This window comes from Electrona antarctica (genome assembly GCF_951216825.1).
Source record: "Electrona antarctica genome assembly, chromosome: 8".
NCBI classification, from domain to species: domain Eukaryota; kingdom Metazoa; phylum Chordata; class Actinopteri; order Myctophiformes; family Myctophidae; genus Electrona; species Electrona antarctica.
Window position 1 is genome coordinate 58,203,535 of NC_136789.1, and position 19,702 is coordinate 58,223,236.

Below are 19,702 nucleotides of genomic sequence, written 5' to 3' on the forward strand. Positions count from 1 at the left end.
GTCCCCAAAACCAAACTCTGTACGTGGGGTGACAGAGCTTTTGCCTTTGCAACCCTGTGGAATGCCCTCCCTAAGGCACTCAGAGATGCTCCCACCCTCCAAACTTTCAAAACCGCCCTCAAGACCCACCTCTTCAACATTGCCTTCCCTAGCTAACCCTTTTCACTGCCTTTTTAATGTTCTTAGCTTTTAGTGTTTTTCCTTTTTTTTTCTAATAAAGTTGTTTTTAATTTTGTTGTTACCTCTGTAAAGCCCCCCCCCCCCATGTAAAGCGTCTTTGGGTACTCAGAAAAGCGCTATATAAGTTTGAGATATTATTATTATTATATTATTATTATCGCAGCAGTCAGGATAACCCCGGCCGTGTGTGTGAGTACTGTTTAAGCAGCGTTCTGTAGATATACTATAGCCTATCTGTGCACTAGCTGCTGTGGGCTTCTGTACAACAGAGATACTGCAGGCGGCTCTGTTTGTGTACTTGCAGATCCATGAAGGAGGAAGTGGATGGATTTCGATGATTTAGGACTGGATTGGTGTTGCTCTCTCTGCCCATGCCTGGCTGCCTTGTTAGACTGACTTGCGCACTGCGTACATTTGCACATTTTGCACTGGACAGTTTTTAAGAGTTGATGTTGATGGCATAGTTTTAGGATTGTTGGTAGATTAAAGTAATTGCATATTTTAGCTTAGTATATTATTTTAGAATTGTGTTTCTTTTGTATTTTGTTTCATTGACAATTAGAGGCCTCCATGTATTAGTGTATTTTATTTAAACATATTTCTTGTAATAAATATTGTAAGTTTATATCTCCCTGATAGATGGCCTCCGCCTCAGCCTTTTTCCTGGGTTTCCATATGTTTAATTGCTCTGTTGCCTGGTACAAAAACCTGAACCTGAGTGTCTTTTATATTGAAGTTAAGAGTGTTATACAGAGGACCATCCTCATTAAAAAAGGTGGCGTAGTCGCAAACAAGCTTTATTGGGTTTCACAATTGTTGGAATGTATTAAGATGATCATTAATTGCCTGTGTATATATATATCATTGTATGTATATTTATATATATACCTTTATTATATATATATATACCTTTATACTGAAAGCATATGACCGGATGCCGGATGTACCAATTGTGTCTGCTATAATGACGTGAAATAAACACTCGCATCTCAGCCATTGTCTAAGAAGCAACGATATATCTGTCTCTCTGAGTTTCTTTATTTATCCTCCGTCATGTTTCCGGCTAGCTCTGAGTTATTGTTTGTTTGACGCTATACGCTAGCTTTGTTCAACAACAATTATGCACCCTGCACTTTTAACCGTGCACCTCGAATATATATATTGTGTTTCTCATGAAGTAATTCAATTCATGTTCTATGTGACTTTAATCGGCCCATGTCACAGATGCAGGCATATAAGAGCAGCTGTAGTTAATATAACTGTCAGTAGGCCTATAACAGTTTTCCCAAAATGCAAATGCCATACAATATGTTTCGGATCGTCTAGCTACTTTCTCAAGATGCCACACAGTAAAAAATCATGCAACCTGCAAGATTAGAAGTGGCTACTGGTTGACTTTATTCATTTTCAAAAACAACATAGGGTTAGGTTGTCACAACCTATGGCCTGACATTTTTTTATCAACACATCATACTGTATAATGCAACATATACAATTAAATATGTCACATCTGTAATTAAAGTGTTCTATATGATGACAGCTTTACATAGCGAACAGGATAAGGAAAGCAACCATCAAACAGAATACTGCTAAACATTACAGCAATCAAATATCAAATATCAAATTACGACGTCAGAATGGGTGTTTTGTATGACAGGGAATTATTTTTTGTTTAGATGCACAAGGACTTGAAGGCTTGAGTGGTTGGCAGTTAACCAACTTTTGGTCAGTTTCGGTCTACTGTTGTGCCGCCCCACCCCCCACACACACACTCTCGTTCTGAATACACACAGTGAGTATTTAGCAGGGCTCTGTGTTGTCTGCATGGGGAGTTGGGGACACTTCCATCTGTGTTGGTAATTTGTTGAGAGCTCAACTTAATTGTTTCTCTTGATGGTCGCTTGACGTTGGTCTATTTGTCACAACATTTCAGAGAAGATAATTTTCAGAAATAGCTTTACCACAAGCAGGGAAGTTCTTGGTCAATAAGCGACTACCTGCAGCTGCTGAAGACATCTTTGAGAATGAGACCGTTGGCCACGTAGGTTGCTAACCCTAACCTCAGTATTAACCGGCCACTCCTCAGTCTTAACCGGCCACGTAGGTCGCTAACACTAACCGCATCCTGTAGGTCGGACTAACGTGAGGTTGGACTTACAGGCAATCCCCCAACCGATGGCCCGACACAAAAATATATCAACACATTATTCTATTATGCAACTAACATTACAGCAATCAAATTGTGTAGTCATAATGTGTATTTTGTACGAGAGAGAGTTTATTTTGTTTTGATGTGCAATGATTCAAGTCCTTGCGATGGGTTGAGTGGGGGTGGTTATCCAACTACTGACCAGTTTCTGTCCACTGCTGCCCCCTCCCCTCCTCCCCCACGCTCACATACTGTATACACGCCCTCTCACTCTGATTGGGCCATCATACACACTGTGAGTATTTAACAGGGCTCTGTTTTGTCTGGGGACACTTCCAGTTCCATCTGTGTTGTTAATTTGTTAAGAGCTCAACCTCTTGTTTCTCTTACTGGTGTTGATCGCTTTCGCTTTGCTTGTTGGTCTATTTGTCACAAAACTCAGAGAGCAGAAATGGCTTTACTACAAGCAGTGAAGTTCTTGGTCTATAAGCAACTTTCTGCAGCTGCTGAAGACATATTTGGGACAGTTGGACGCATTATTACAGAGTATGAGGATGAAGCTTTCTCCTTGAAGCAAGAAATTGACCACCAATGCAGACTACTGGATATGGCTTTAAAACCGTACCTCGAATTACACAGAGCAGGTTGGTGCACTTATTAAGACAATGAGTGGATTAATTGTTTTTAGGTATGAGGTATGAGATGTGGTTTTAATATACACAATAGTGTTCTTTGTGGGGATTTGTTCTATAGTCAATTCATGTAGGTTCCTTAATTCCTTGTGTGCTTTTTATGTTTACGTCACCAGTCAAACAGCTAAGAATGTAAAGATGTAACTTTGAAGTTCAAACAGGAGCTTTAACAGTGACATGTGACCGTGGTACACTGTGGAGTAAATAACACAACTTTAGCTGATTAATTCAATAATGGGTTTGCTAGATTTAGGTGTGACAACAATGTACAATGTTATTAAGTATTATACTCAATCCATCGTAGTGGCCACCATGCTGGTTAGAGTGAGAATATAGTTGAAGAAGCTATAAAAATGCAATTCATTGTAGGCCTACTGGTTGCACAAATGCATAATTTATAATTAGTGGAATAGCATTATGACCGCTCACACTAGACATAAAAACAAAGACTGATGTGGTTCCAACCACAGAAGTTCCTCCAAAACACTGCATGGACAGATGCAGACTTCAGTCATTTAATGGTTTTGTCCCTTTGTATCCTTTGACCAGACACCCTGCACCCCCCCTTGTGTAAAGAGGACCCCGAACAGCAGAATACGAACTCCAGTCTGGTCCAGGAGGAACCACAGCCTCCACAGATTAAAGCGGAACAAGGGGAGCTACTCCTAAAACCAGAGGTCCAGGAGGAGTTGACATTACCAGCAGTGAAAGGGGAAGATGAAGGTGAACACAGAGAGGCTGTAGCCAGCACCTCTGCTGAACACATGGAAACACAAGCTGATGTAGAGGACTGTGGTAGACCACAACCAACTGATGACCAGCTCCTCTCGTCACACCGTTCTGAATCTGACACTGAAGACAGTGATGGGTGGGTGGAGACCAAAGAATATCAGCCAGATATGAACACACTGAAATCACACTCAGTACAAAATATGAACCAGGACCAGAAATCACCAAAACAAATGAAGTGTCACACAGAGAAGAAAAGGTATAATTGTAAAGACTGTGGCAAAATGTTTAATCGTAGGGACAATCTGAAGAGTCACACAATGATTCATACAGGTGAAAAGCCCTTTACTTGTACAGTTTGTGCTAAAGGTTTTATTAAAATATTTCATCTAAAAAGACACATAATGACTCATACCGGTGAAAAGCCCATAACGTGTACAGTTTGTGGCAAAGGGTATAGGGACATGAGTCATCTTAAAACACACATGATGACTCATACAGGGGAAAGGCCCTTTACTTGTACAGTTTGTGGCAAAAGCTGTAGTCAACTTAGTGATCTAAAAATGCACATGATGACTCAGAAATGTATACAGCATGGATGTATTGTAAAACATTTAAGCTAACAATGATAACACAAGAAAGTCCTGTGGACTATTTTCCATTGTAGACTGTAGCGACTCTCTCCGGGCATAATTCACCATTCATTCTTTAATGAATCGGGCGGGGATCTGGTGTGTGAACATTGTGGCGTCTGCAATTCCTATATTGGTGGCCTGTAATTCCTACTAGATCAAATTATTAGAGTGTGAAGTAATGGTAGCTTGCCACAACCGCTAAGTATATATTTCCAACACTGGTGCTTGCACACACACACACACACGCACACACACGCACACACGCATAGTACAATAGGTCTACTTCGAACTTGTGTTGAATTGCTGAGGACCGTGCATGAACTGCAACAGTGCCTGCGTACATTCTCGTTGTTAGAAATGCATGGTTTGGGTTTGACATAATCAATGTATAAACTGTGGCAGTGTCTTTAGACCAATTTACCCTAGTTTGTCTTAAAGTAGTGTTGTATGGTGATGGTGAGTTCCTTAACATGTATAGTGTATAATGTTATGGAAGAACATCTGATTTATTGTGGGGTGGAAGTGACAACACAACAGTAACTGCACTGTGTCTCTGACAGAACATTCTGGCCTAAATATGAATAGAGTGCAAATGTTGAAATTAATCAATCCTGTTCACTTGACACTGAAACATAATTTGCAGAATGGCATACCAATGACAAATACAATGTATTAAATCCCCAATAGCAACTATACAGTGAGGCTGTACAGCTTATATGCTACTGTAACATAAGCTTTCCTGAAATAAAACTACATTGAAGATCCACTACCGATTGTCTCAGCTCATTCACCAGTAAACATTAAGGCCCACATTCCACCAATGGAAATGCAGATCACACCTGCACACACACCCTGTCCAGGTAGAGGTCAATTGCTATGCAAATAGTAATATGATGTTGTATCTAGGCGACACAACACAAATCTTGAAACATGCTGTGAGGGTTTGGTGAAAGTTTAAAAAATAGTCCTGTAAATTATTGTATTTGTAATTACTCATAACTCTGCTTTGACAAGAATATACATATAATGACATGGGCAATGGAAACAGTAGCTATATCCATATAATCCACAATTTATTGACTGACAGTGTACAGTAGCTGAAGCTAGTTGAACATAACATTGTCCTTAACCCTACACTCTAACTGGGTTATAGCCTATGTTAAACTGTCCAATACCAGGCAAGAGATTCATGAAACATTTAACCCTATAGTCTACTGCTCTGACTGTAACACATTCATATTAAAATAATGTATTAAGTCAATAACAGTGTGGATTTGATTTTTGTGTTCCAGTTCCAGTTTTGTCTGCTCATTTATTTGTGTCATCACTTTACAATTCCACAGTGTCCTGACTCTATGTCTCTATCCTGATTGGATACAATTGGTATCCTGACCTGAAAATACATTTTCTGAAAGCTGGAGAGACACAGGGACTCCTGTTACTGAACAAACACTCTATAGCAATGATCGAGTACTATCACAATATAGAGCTATTTAACACTTACACTACCTTCAAGGCCCACATTCCATCAATGGTAATGCATTTCACACTTGCACACGGCACTTCACACATACACACCCTGTCCAGGTAGAGATCAATTGCAATGCAAATACAGTATGCTGTTCATGTGTCCAGGCGACACAACACACATTTGAAACCTGTTGTGAGGGTCAATGCAGACCAAGACAGACTAAATCAGTAACATTGTGGATCCCATCCCTTAGTCTAAAACGCTTAGGTGTGATAATATACGTCCAAAACCTGTAAAATTAGAAGTGTACAATTAAGATAGCATTAAATAGCAACTTTTCATAGAAACATTAACTTAAGGGAGCCCGGGTTCGAACTGGCAACCTTGCGGTTCCCATCCAGCCACTCTACTCCTGCCACCCCTTAAGCAAGATAACAGCAAACTCAGTAGTAGTAGCAGTATCAATAGTATTAAATGATTGGTTTCCCTTTTTATTTTTTACTATTGTTGTATTCACTAATGTGTATGCAATAATGGTGAAATACATTTTGTAAAATGTTTGTGGTTTGTTTTTATCATTTCATCACTTTTTGTATCAAAAAAATGTGACAGGCAGATGTTGGTTCTTTTGTTTTTTTGTATAATGAAACTACCGTATGCGTATACACTATAGAGTGCTATGTCTATCTAAGTTGAGCCTTTGCATACGCCTGTACATGCTGAGATGTAGTCTGAAGAGGTGGGTTTGCAGACTATGGCGGAAGATTGGGAGTGAGTCTGCAGTTCTGATTGCAATGGGAAGTGTATTACCTTTAGGAAACAATGGAGGGAGCGGAGAAGGGGGGAGATATGTGAGAATTTTGGCTGGTTGAAGACCAAGCGAGCTGTGGCATTCTGGATCAATTGGAGAGGCTTACCTGTGGATGACGGTAGGCCAGTAAGGAGAGAGTTACAATAGTCAAAGTTTTGACTATGAGTGATTATACTTCCCTGCATGCACCCATATAAAGGCGTTTTATGTTTAGTTTGTAAACACATCCACACACACTGCTCAAGTATACCCCTACAATGACAAGTCGTAGGGGTATACAAGTGTCAAAAAAGTCAAAAACGACACATCTAATAATCCATGGTTTCTGTTTCGGTCCAACATTAGTGCATGTTGTTCTCCAGCACTGAGGACATCAAAATGTGCTACTTCTACTTCATAGAGTCCTTTATTCACCTCTGTAGCAGACACAAACGTTGACACTGGTAACTCATAACCTGTTCTGTTGTACTACAAACCCCAATCAAAGTCAAAGTTTCAGTCCTACATTGCGCTGATCAGAGCAATGGTCACAACGTTTTTTGATGTGTTGCAGATACTGCTGTAACACTGCTGTTCGCAGAGCTTGTAGATCTGCTATATTCAGAATGTAACGGTCTCTAGTTAGTCTTACTTATAATCATCGTAGTTTTGATTTAGTTTTTGTCAGTGAAAAAGTGTGTCGACAAACATTTATTTTTTTGTTTTAGTCAACGAAATCAACACTGCATGGTCTATATCGCTTACCACCTGATCCAGAATCCAGCCAGGTCTCCAACGTCTCCAACCAGCCTAATCACGCAGAAATACGTAGATATGCAATTCCATAGATACACAACTAGAAAACCCCAAAATCCGTGCATATACTACTACTGATGGAGGCGTGGCATTCAAAAACACGGAAGTGATATTTCACCGTGGCTGGTATGGTTGGGGCTGGGTGAGTTTGGGTTTTACATTATTTACTATTCTTTCCCTATCGGTTTACAACTCGAACGGGGTGAGTCGGCTCTACTGAATTTCACAACGCTCGACACGGCAACTTGCCCCTCGGCGGTGCCTCACGTGGCTCAAGTTGGGTAGAGACGGCGGCCCTCCGTCATTGTCTATGGGGGAGGTGTTTCAGTGTCACATGTACGGATTTTGGGGTTCTCTAGTCGTGTATGCACGGAATTCTAGAGAATCCCAAAATATAGCCTACCTTTCATCAACCACTTGACCCCGTGCTTGGTGCTGTCCTTGGTGCTGAAACCTCTTGACACCGGAAGGTCGCCAGTTCGAATCAGCGGTCCGACACGTTAAAATTACCACCGCTGAAGTGCCCTTGAACAAGGCATTGAACCACTACGATGAAATGTTCTATGAGCAGGGCCTGGCTGGAAACAAGTTCTTGAGCTTAGCCCAGATACCCTGGGTAAATATAGTAATCATTTCATTTAATTTCATTTCCTCTCTCTCTCTCTCTCTCTCTCTCTCTCTCTCTCTCTCTCTCTCTCTCTCTCTATATATATATATATATTATACATATATATTATATGTGAGATGGAATTTTGCTGCGCTGCACTTTGCACGGTTTGCAGTTGAGGATAAAAAAAGACCAATATCTCGCATAGGGAATCTCTCATCCTTAATTTGTGAGCGTGTGCACTTTCCCAAGCTGCTTAATGTATTTCCACAGTGCAGCCGTTTAGCTCGTGCCCGGGGGGAATTCGCACTATCAGCAGTATCGAGCCGAGCGGGATGGAGTTTGTGTGGAGACACTGTGTGGGGAATGAACTTATGTGAATGGAGGTGGCGTTTCGTTTCCCTGTCAACTTGTTTGGTAGACCCTGCTGGCGTCTAAATGTTAGGACCACCGCTTAGGGAATTACGTTCACAACCTTTTCTGGATCAGGGCCCACTTGAAAAATGGCCGTGTGCATTTTCAGAGCACGTCTATTTTAATGATCAATCAATTGATTGTGTTCAGGCTTGGGTCAGTGGAACCAACATAGGGCAGAAACCTTGTATCTCCACATTTTGTTTGTTTGTTTTTTTGTAAATAAATGTCATACTTCAGTGGTTTTCAACCTTTTTCATGTCAAGACCCATTATTGATTCTGCATTTGAGCCACAGACCACCATTTTGACGAGATTTCGACCCAAAACATATTTTAATTTTTTTAGTGTACCGGAACACTGGGTTGAAAAACACTGTCCTGCTTCATCAAACACACATACACTGCTGCACTGTTACACAAAAGTGGTAAAAACAGCCAATCTATAAGCTCATAAAGCGTTGCTCACGTTGTGAGCTTGTAGATCTGCTATTTTTGTGCTATGATGGAAAGATTTTGAAAGTATAGCTGAAAGTGTTCAATTCTGTCTGAAGGTTTTATAACGAATGAAACGTGCTAACAAGACAAGGCTCATGACTAAATAACTACGTCGGGTCCATTGTTTTCCTTCGACCGTGTGTGCTTTTATCTAACTAGACCTGTGCCCGTCAGCCACCGGCCTACTTGGGAACGATGCAAGTTGGGAACCTAGTATAATGAATTGCATTTTTATAGCGCTTTTTCAAGTGCTCAAAGCGCTTTACAAAGGTTCATTCATTCATACATTGGGAGGTGAAGCGGCAAGCTAACACCAACCAACTCATTGGAGGCAATGTAGGGTTCAGTGTCTTGCCCAAGGACACTTCGACATGTGGACAGGAGGTGCCAGGATTCGAACCGCCGACCCAGGGATCATTGGACAACCTGCTCTACCTCCTGAGCCACAGCCGCCACAGTATCCAATGCCCATTGTCATAGCACCCGTTTTAACCATCTGAGACGTCATGAGATGTCTGTATCTGTCTGTCTGCCTGTATCTGAAGAGTGCAAAGTTGCAAACTGACTGTGAAAAGTGGACTGGTTACGTTATGTAATCAAATGGCAGGTGTGGGGCTGCCATGGCAATCAATTGGCTGAGGCAAAGGCTGGGAATAAGCCTATCTCACAGAATTTCCCCGCCCCCCTTAATACGCCCCCTTTCGGGGTTAGTGGTGATAGCGTGACGTCACTCCATAGACGCTTCATGTTAACAGAGGTAATTTAAGAAGTCTACAACTTTTGTTTTCTCAAGGTAAGGTTTGTTCTATCTGTTCGAGCTGATTTACCATATTGTTTGCTTCATAATAATATTGGTCTGTCACATTTTTACATTAGAAAATGTACTTAGATTCTCCAGAGAAAAAAACGTGTAAATGCTCATGTTAAAGTCACCACTATTTACCGGAAGTGGGCGTGAAAAACGGGCTGTGAGATAGGCCTATCATACAGGTGAGGGGACTTAGGCTCACCAGAGCTTTTTGTGGCGGTTCTGGACAACCATGTGTCCGACCGACTCAAGGCCAGGCACTGCACTCCCTGTGGTGGTGTGGAACACACGTGTCAAATTTGGCTCGGTTCCATTTCAATGCTGCGGATCGCACACATGCATGCAAGCACACGCACACGCACACACACACACACACACACACACACACACACACACACACACACACACACACACACACACACACACACACACACACACACACACACACACACAGACATGGTGCATTTATCGTGAGATGGTATCATTAGGAAAACTGTTCTCAAGTAGATGCACTTCCTTACTGTCCACCACTGTATGTGTAGAGTAGTGTCATAAACAGTGTCTCTTTCCCACTCTCTGTCTCTGTATAGCTTGTCCTTTTCCCTTCTGTAAACATGAGTCATCAATAATGTGTTTTTGTTTTCTTGGCTTGTGGGTGGTCTCACCATATAATTGTTGCAATTCATCATAATTGTCTGAAAAGAGAGAGAGAGAGAGCTGTCCATGGGGAGGGGGGGGGGGGGGGGGTATGGTGTGTGCGGGCATGCATGTGTGCAAGTGTGAGGGGATTCCCTCCGAAATGTACAGTAGATAATAGATCCTGGTTGATTCCACTGCTGTCTCAACAGACAATAATAACGATTTATAGATGGCGCTCCCGTGTGTGCTTGTGCGCCCGTGTGTGTGTGTGTGTGTGTGTGTGTGTGTGTGTGTGTGTGCGCGTGCACGTCTATTTTCTGCTGAACACATGCATTAATGAGGATTTATGGACCATTAACTTCTATGAGCTACAATACAACAGAGAGCTTATTAGCCGCTCCATTAGGACACATGCCAGTTGTATGTTCCAGCTTGCAGTGGGATGTTGCCAACACAGATCGCTGGTGGAAAGTAACTGAGTATGTTTACTTGAGTACTGTACTTAAAGGACGTATAACCTCACCCATTTCCAATCTGTCTTCATATAATTGGTCCTCACTAAAGCTAGCTAGCTTACTTACTTACTTACTTACTTACTTACTTACTTACTTGCTTGCTTGCTTGCTTGCTTGCTTGCTTGTGTAGCCCTCAGCCAAGACCCAGCCCGCAACAGCCCTGCCAATAATCGGGCTCAGCCCTATTGGCACGACAGGTTGCGCGTTGGTCTGGCGAGTGGGAGGCCCGGGTTCAATCCCCGCTTCCGCGCAATGCTACAATCTGGCGTAGTTGGCAGGACGTGGAGCGTGATATCCTCGCGTGAGGGACATGAGGGACATCGTGTACGGCGGTCCGCGGTGAGAAGTGAGAAGCGCGAGGACGCGCTTCAAAGACTGGGGGGGTGATTGTAGCCCCCAGCCAAGACCCAGCCCGCAACAGCCCTGCCAATCGGGCTCAGCCCTATTGGCACGACAGGTTGCGCGTTGGTCTGGCGAGTGGGAGGCCCGGGTTCAATCCCCGCTTTCCGCGCAATGCTACAATCGCTTGCTTGCTTGCTTGCTTGCTTACTTACTTACTTAGGCTACTTACTTACTTACTTACACACACTCCCCTCTACCCCTAGAGAGAGAGAGAGAGAGAGGACAGAACTTTGACAAATAAAGCAGTCACATCCCAGTCATGACATGTATTGTATGTTGCAATGCTATAGAGCTAGAGAAACCAAGAGACATTTGCACACTGAGGCAGGGAGACATAGGCTGACACTCAGCCTGCATTTTCATTTAGTTTCACACCATTATTCAGTCTGAAAGCCCTCTCAGTGCAGCCGTTTTCTGACATGGGAGCGTAAGTGGAACTATTTTCAACCGAGAATACCCCGCCTTTGTCACCGTCGCCAGAATATTTGTTTCTTAATGACCGTGGCTATGCAGGGGCTGAAGCCAGTCAAAGGGAGAGATGGAGAGAGAGACATAAAGAGAGATTTAGATTTAGATTTACTATACAGAGAGAGAGAGAGAGAGAGAGAGACTTTATGAATTTTTGAATTGTCCCATTTTCATTTATTAAAAACAAATGTTTCACATAAAACGTAAACATACAGCTTAAACAAAAACACTGCTGACAAAACACAGTGGTGATTTCTGTGTTTCAATAAATCATTGCAACGGGGCACAAGGGCACGACACCTTATAATTTTGTGTTTTATCTTTGTCGGCACTATCGCACCAATTCTAGGGTGCGATCAATTCAGGGCACGCACGCACGCGCCCGCACGCCCGCCCGCCCGCACGCACGCACGCACGCACGCACGCACGCACGCACGCACGCACGCACGCACACACACACACACACACACACACACACACACACACACACATCTCAAGAGCAGGGCGGAGAGCCTAGGGCCAGTGCCTAATACAAGTTGTGCACCATGATTCATTATTAAGATCAAATCGAAGGTACTTCCAGCTTCCCTGCGTTGGCCGATCTGAGCTCGCGGGAGGGTTTGTAGGGTTCGATCAGACTTGCAAGATATGGGGGAGCCATACCTTTGGTTGCTCTGAATGCCAGCATCAGAGTTTTGTATTCTGTGCGGGCAGCGACAGGGAGCCAATGGAAAACCTGCTAGAAAGAGCTGAGATGAAGCCGCTGAGTGAGGAAGTGAAGCTGCGTAGATGGAAGATGATCGGACACATACTACGACAGGACCAACAGCAGGGGAATTAAGAAAAGGAAGAACAAAGACCACCTGGAGGCACACCATTGAGAAAGAAAGACAAGAATATTAAGCAGGATGGAAATCATAGTCTGAAGTGAGGACTGCACTGCAGCAGCTCTGTGTGCTCTGTGAAGGCCTTATGTGCCACAACGAAGTGGATAGGTAACAGGTAACAGAAGAACGTGAGGACTGGAGAAAGTGAGGACTAGTTGTAGCATCCTGTTTATTGACAGGTTTGGCAACCTGTAAAAGGTCAAATGTGGCCTAATCCATATCAAACTGGGGCTGCTTGAAATGTAAAGGTAGATAATCACTGCAGGGTATAGAGCGTCGCAGTCCCGCCCCCTACCAGGGCCCAGGAAATGATTCTCCGTTCATTTTCCTCATAGACATTTCAGAAAGTATTTATTTAAAGACGTTTACGCCGCGGACAAAGCCAACTCGAGTCGTGACAAATCATGACAACAAACAAAATTTTTTGGGCCGAACAAATAATTAGAAAGAAGAAAAAAACGGCAGGTTACAACACTTGTTTTTCTTCTTTGTAATTATTTGTTTGGTCCAAAATATTGTTTGTGTTGTCATGAGTTGTCACGACTCGAGTTGGCTTTGTCCGCGGCGTAACCGTCTTTAAATAAATACTTTTTGAAATGTCTATGGGAAAAATTGATTCATTTCCTGGGCCATGGTAGGGGGCGGGACTGCGACGCTCTATATGCTCATGCAACAGCTCATCGTATTATATTTGATATAATACGATAATATTTATTTATTTTATGTTCACCTTTTTTACTCTTCATTTAAACCCTATACGTGAAGTGTAGAACTCTTCCAAAAGTTGAGAAAACTTTGACGTTTTGAAATGTTTTTTTACCTTGGTTGAAAGGCTTATGGGAAGGCGAGTACAGGCCAGGGTCAAAACCAGAGACTCAGCCGAACACAGGCTAACAAATCCAGCAGGAGCACACAGGAATCTAAAATGCATACAGCATACTCAGAGGTCAAACATGAGGTTCAGACAGGCATAAACAGGTTTAGGTGCCGGGTTGCAGGACACGGGTCAACGGAATACAAATGCGGAGGCTAGAGCGACCAGACACGAAGCAGGACACAACACTTTGGCAGGGAACAGACAGGGGTGGACAAAGTTAAGCGTCAACTGAAAACCCACCTTTTTAACTTAGCTTTTAACTATAGTAACTCATGGGATATCGTCAGCACCTTGATGCTGCTGCTGTTTTTGTTGTTGTTTTTAATCTGTTGTATTGTACAGCATTTGATATGCATTTCTGTGTATGCCAAGTGCTGTATAAATTAAGCTTCATTATCATTATAAAAGTACTCAACCCCTGGTATACTCGAGTCAAAAGCATCACACTTGGCCAAATACTACTCCACTATAAGTGAATGTTCCTCCATAAAAGTACTGGGATACTGGAGTATTCGACTACATGCTTTTGAACTATTACTTACTTATTCTTACTTAGGCCTATAGTTAGTATTAAAAAAAATCACACCTGTGAAGTGAGGAGCGCTCTTATCACAGTACATCATCCAATAAAAAAAAGAACTTCCTCATGAATTCATTTGTCAACTTATTGCGACCGCAGGTCGCATTTACTATGAAATCGTATTGTTTTGTCCGTCCGTCAGTCACTCAAAATCCCCATACATAGGAAAGCCCCCATATATGGTGCCCAGGTCTCGTGACATCACGTGACATCATCAAGGATGGAGATCCCTGATTTCATAGTAAATGCGAGATCCCTGATGGCCAGCAACTCTACATCTGACCTCAAACCTCAAGCCCTTATAGCTCCATATGGATAATATCAGACATGTTCTGACATATGTTGATCCTTGATCCGGGCCTGCCCCAAAGTTATTAGTGCAGCTGCGCCCAGCAGCCGGTGAAAACTAGGGTTCTCAACAGTCAACAGGCCCACCTGTCCATTCAAACTCCCTAGTTTGATATGTCACATGCTACTTACTTAAAGCATAATGAAATTTGGAAAATGTTGCCTTATATAGGTTGTCTTTGGTGTGGTATACAAAAATGGCCATAACCTTTTCCCGCAATGTTTCCGGCAGACCCTCGACTATTGGGTCTTGAGCTAAAAAGTTTGGAAACCACTGTGTTAGTCTCTGTGTGTGCGTGCCAGTGTGTGTGCGTGCGTGCGTGCGTGTGCGTGCGTGCGTGCGTGGTTGGGTAGGCTTGGTTCCTGGTTCCCAGATTGGCACACCTGTCTCTAGTCATCTAATCTTGCACACCTGCCTGCCATCTTCCCATCAACCTCCACAGTATAAAAGCCCTGCTCTTGGTGCCAGATTGTTTTCACCACCTCCCAGGCTGCTGCTCGCCAGTTTGTCACAGAGAATTCAAAGAATTCTAGTTCTATGGTGTTCTAGCTTTGCTCCCTGTATTTTCTTTCTTTGGTTTTGATTAACTGTTAACATATTTTGGAGGTGTCTAATAAGATACTATGTCTGTGAAAACATCCCAAAATAAGCAACTATAGCCAGGCCACATAAGCATTGGCTGATCTACAAGCTCACAATGTTGTGAGCTTCTTAAAAAAAAGGGGGGGAAAACTGTCATGAGTTTTAGATGGTGTGGTCTGTGGACATGAGTTTGGGGGTCCTTGACATAAATGTTTGACAAACACTGGTGTAAACATTAGGAAACAAGTCCAAATAAGCAACTACACTTTAGAAACGAGGTGAAAAACATAAATACAAAAATGCAATGATTCCAATTAAGCAACTTTATAGAAAAATAAGCCCAAAGTCTAATTTGATTTGAATTCAATGCATTCTAGTTATATGGTGTTCCAGCTTTGCTCTCTGTGCTGTATTTTCTTTTTTTGGTTTTTGATTCCTGTTGACAGATTTTGTAAGAGAAATAAGACTATGAAATAAGTCTTTGAAAACATCCCAAAAGAAGCAACTATAAGTAGCTACAAGTTCACAATGTTGTGAGCTTTTTAAAAAGAAAACTGTCACATGAGTTTTAGATGGTGATGAGTTTGGCGGTCCTTGACATGTTTGACAAACACTGATGTTAAACCTTAGGAAACAAGCCCAAATAACAAGCCCTACACTTTAGAAACAAGGAGCAAACAAAATAAAAAATAAAATAAAATTTCAGTGATTGCAAGCGACTATATAGGAAAACAAGTCCAACGTTCTAATAAGCAGTGTTGGGCGCGTTACTTTAAAAAAGTAATTAGTTATAGTTACTAGTTACTTCTCCAAAAAAGTAACTGAGTTAGTAACTGAATTACTCTATTGTAAAAGTAACTAGTTACTAGGAAAAGTAACTATTTGCGTGATAAGCTACGGTCGGTTTGGGGCCGTGCGGCCCCCCAGGGGAGCCTCCGACGGCCACGCGTCACTTCATCCTCCCGTTAAGCGACGCCCGACCGTCCCGTCGTGGGGCCCCCTGTTCCCCCATCTGCCGTGCAGGCTTGCGCTGCAGAATTAGAGCAGATCTACAAGCTCACAATGCGTCGCAGCGCGACGCGTTGTGAGTTTGAAGATCGGCCGCACCACCGCGCAACGCAGTCGAATTATACACACAATGGAACCAAACAAATACAAACTGAACACATGTAGGCTAGTTTCGTGCAGCTCCGCTCACAAACAAAACGACTAGTCACTCGAGTGAAGTGAAAAGGTAGGCTATGTCATGTGACTGTCATATAGGACTGTGTGTGGACAGAAAAAAGGTTTTATTTCAAATAATTAGTCACGCATGGACCGACGACCTCTCTTTTTTTCTAACCGTGTCATGTTTACACTGCAAACTTTGCAGCAGGAGGAGCAGCAGCCCCAGCCTGTAGTAGCGCACGCACACACACACACACACACACACACACACACACACACACACACACACACACACACACACACACACTGTCAGCCGGCCCGTGGTAACAGAAAGACGCTTGACATAGTAACGGAGCAAATTTCATTGTCAGTAACGGTAACTGCGTTGTAACGATGGAAATTCTAATTAATTAGATTACCCGTTACTGAAAAAAATAACGACGTTAGGTAACGCCGTTTGTTTAAACGCTGTTATGCCCAACACTGCTAATAAGTGGACATGGCAACACTTATTGTTTGCCATCAACCTCAGCCTGCCACCCACCTCCGCTCCTGCCAACACCCCCATAGCTCCTTTGATAAATAAAATAAAACCTTAGACTTGTCTTTGGTGTCACGTCTGCATATGGGGTCTGCTAGTTGTGTTAAACTGTAGAGGTCACTGAGGTGGAACTTGTTAACTCGCATGTTTGATCATCGCTCACAAGGTTTTCTATGTCCGTGTCTAAGAAATGTGCAGGGGAGACGGGGATGGTTTCAATTCATTGTCAACACCGCCTTGAAAATAATTGCCACACCACTCAGATCCATGCCATGGCTTTTACAACCAAGTAAACAAAGCCAACGATATAATGGATGATTACATGTTCGCCTCCACTCGCAGACTCACACCGTACTCCATCTCAGTTTGCCGAGCAATGAACATTTTTTATGACAACAATCTCCTATACTTTATACGTCTCATCTGGTTTCTTGTTGCTTGTGTGTATGTTGTGTGTGTGCGTGTCAGACGTGATGGGAATGCCGCCACGTGGAAACCTTGTAACTCCGTATTCAACCCGATCGCCAGTGGAAGCGTCAAAAGTAACGGAAACAGGAGACCTACAAGTGAGGACCCCCTGGTAGGACCCATGGGATGGGTTGTGCTACAACAAACGCAGTGGGGATCATATGCAAATGAAATGATTATTGTGGCGAAAATAATTGCGATATTATCGTGATAATATTATGCTTAAAGCTTAAAATGCCACTTTTGTTAAACCCCTTGGACCCTCATCATCCCTATTCTGGGGTGGGGAACAATCTTCAAAAATAGCAACAAGACCACTGCTATTTTTGGCAAATTAATTTGTGTAGAGTGAAATAAGTGTGATTATCGTCCCGTCCCTACAACACAGTGGTGCGGATCAAGTACTCGGGTTTGTTATGCCAAGTTTAAAGTAGAAACACAATGTAGGAACACTCCCTTGGTTATTTCTCAATACAAAGCTGGGTTTATATTTCATATGTAAGTCCTGTGTCGGTCGCAAATTTGTGGTTAATTCCAGATGAGGAAGAACCAAAAAAAAAAGGAGAAATAATATTTTCTCTGCTAGACCTGGCACCCCCCCAAAAAAAGCTAATCCACAAGCGGAAACCGTTACATAAAAGTGGCACCCCGGTTGGGACTCAAACCCATAATCCCTGGTTTATGAGGCCTGGCCACCGGGGCACCAGTATTATCCAAGGCCCCAGTGAGGCTCTCCAATGTTGACGCACTGGGCCCTAGTGGTAGGAGGAGGGACTGCAGGCGGACCCGTGGAAGTATGACGAGGAAACCCTGTGCAGCTGGGCTTTAACGTTGAGCGCGTTTTCACTTCATTTTGGGCACCACATTTTGGTGCCAAAATCGGAAAAAAAGGCGGAAGTAGACGGTTCTTCCGGGTGCTTCAAAACGCCACTGAGCTACTTCCACTGACATGAATAGCGGGGAGGGCGGAGCTTCGCGCCAGTTCAGTCTCTATCCTTCTTTATACTCTATGGTATTATCAGCCTCTTCATCCAAAACCTTATTTTTCACTGTAGCCATCATGTCCAAGAACGTTATGAAGTCAAATTAACCTTGATTCATCATAGCCTGATTCATCATAGCTACTAGAACCTCAGTGGAGGTCTCGTAGAGGTAACGCATGATGGAGTGAAGGTCTGCGTTGGAGTTCTCGTTCAGCCTGCTTATGATGCCGCCAACATCTTTGGAGGAGATGGCGCCTTCGATTCCAAAGACCATGAGGGCCTTCCGGAACTCGCCAATCTCACCCATGTCCAGTTGGGAAATGCCAGGGGGAAGCTGGAGCTGGAGTTCAGGCATCTTCTGGATCACGAACGCCATCATCCGTACAAAAGCCCAGATATATATAAGAAAGCTAGATGGCTCACCCGCGCTGCTGGCCAATGAGAGCGACGTTGCTACGTGGCAGCCATCTTACAGAGGGGCAGCATAACATTGTGTCTATGGGCATATACTTTTTAAATGACCATAACTTGCTTCATTTTCAACCGATTTTCAAACTGTTTGGTTTGTTATAAACGTCAGAGACGTCCGCATACTTTATGACATTTTTATTTAAATTAAGCAGATAAATATCCTGAATCATAGCCACGTTGATAACGTTTGTATTAAACCAACCCGTTTGTAAATCCGTCAAGATTTGAGGGAGTTATGACTATATTTGTTTGAGCTGTTGGATCAACCTTTTCCATCATATCTTGTACAGTAGGTGACACCCAGTCAGCCCATTCATAGGCATGAAAGATACACACACGCCTATGTTGCCTCTGCCCTCAGTTTAGGATTAGGCTTGGGGTGCTGATGAATTGAAATGGAAACAAATAACGTTTGACTGTACTTACTGTTAACAATCAAAAGTATTCAGTCCATTAGAGATGTTTGTTGGGACTCATAGCTTGAAACCGGGACGTCTGCTCACCCTAATTTGGACCCCTAGTTGTCACGGGGTCCAACGTCAGAGCGAGTGGCTTAAACTGTTGGCTTGTCTTGCTGACTGTTTGGCTACACGGCTTCTTGTTGGCCGGCTGAAGCGATCATGCCTGTGAAAGTCTGAGGTGGCAAAAAAGGTGACATTTAGGAATTTCCTTTGTCTCGGCTCAGCAGAATAGGAGCGCACGGTGAGGCACACGGTGCTCTCTGATACCCCCAGCTCTGCATACTAATACAGTTGGCTGGCTCGCCTTTTTTTTCTTCTTTTTTTTTTCAGCACCACTTCAGCAAAAAAGGAAACGCACACCATACTCTCTTTTATTTTACATCTTACATGCCAGTACTGATATTGAAAAAATATATATTTGTTTAAAGGTACAAATGTTTTGGCATCAACATATCCGTATAAAAATGAAAAATAATTCTACATTTAATTTGTGTACTCATCTCATTCAGTAGCCATTCAGTTGTG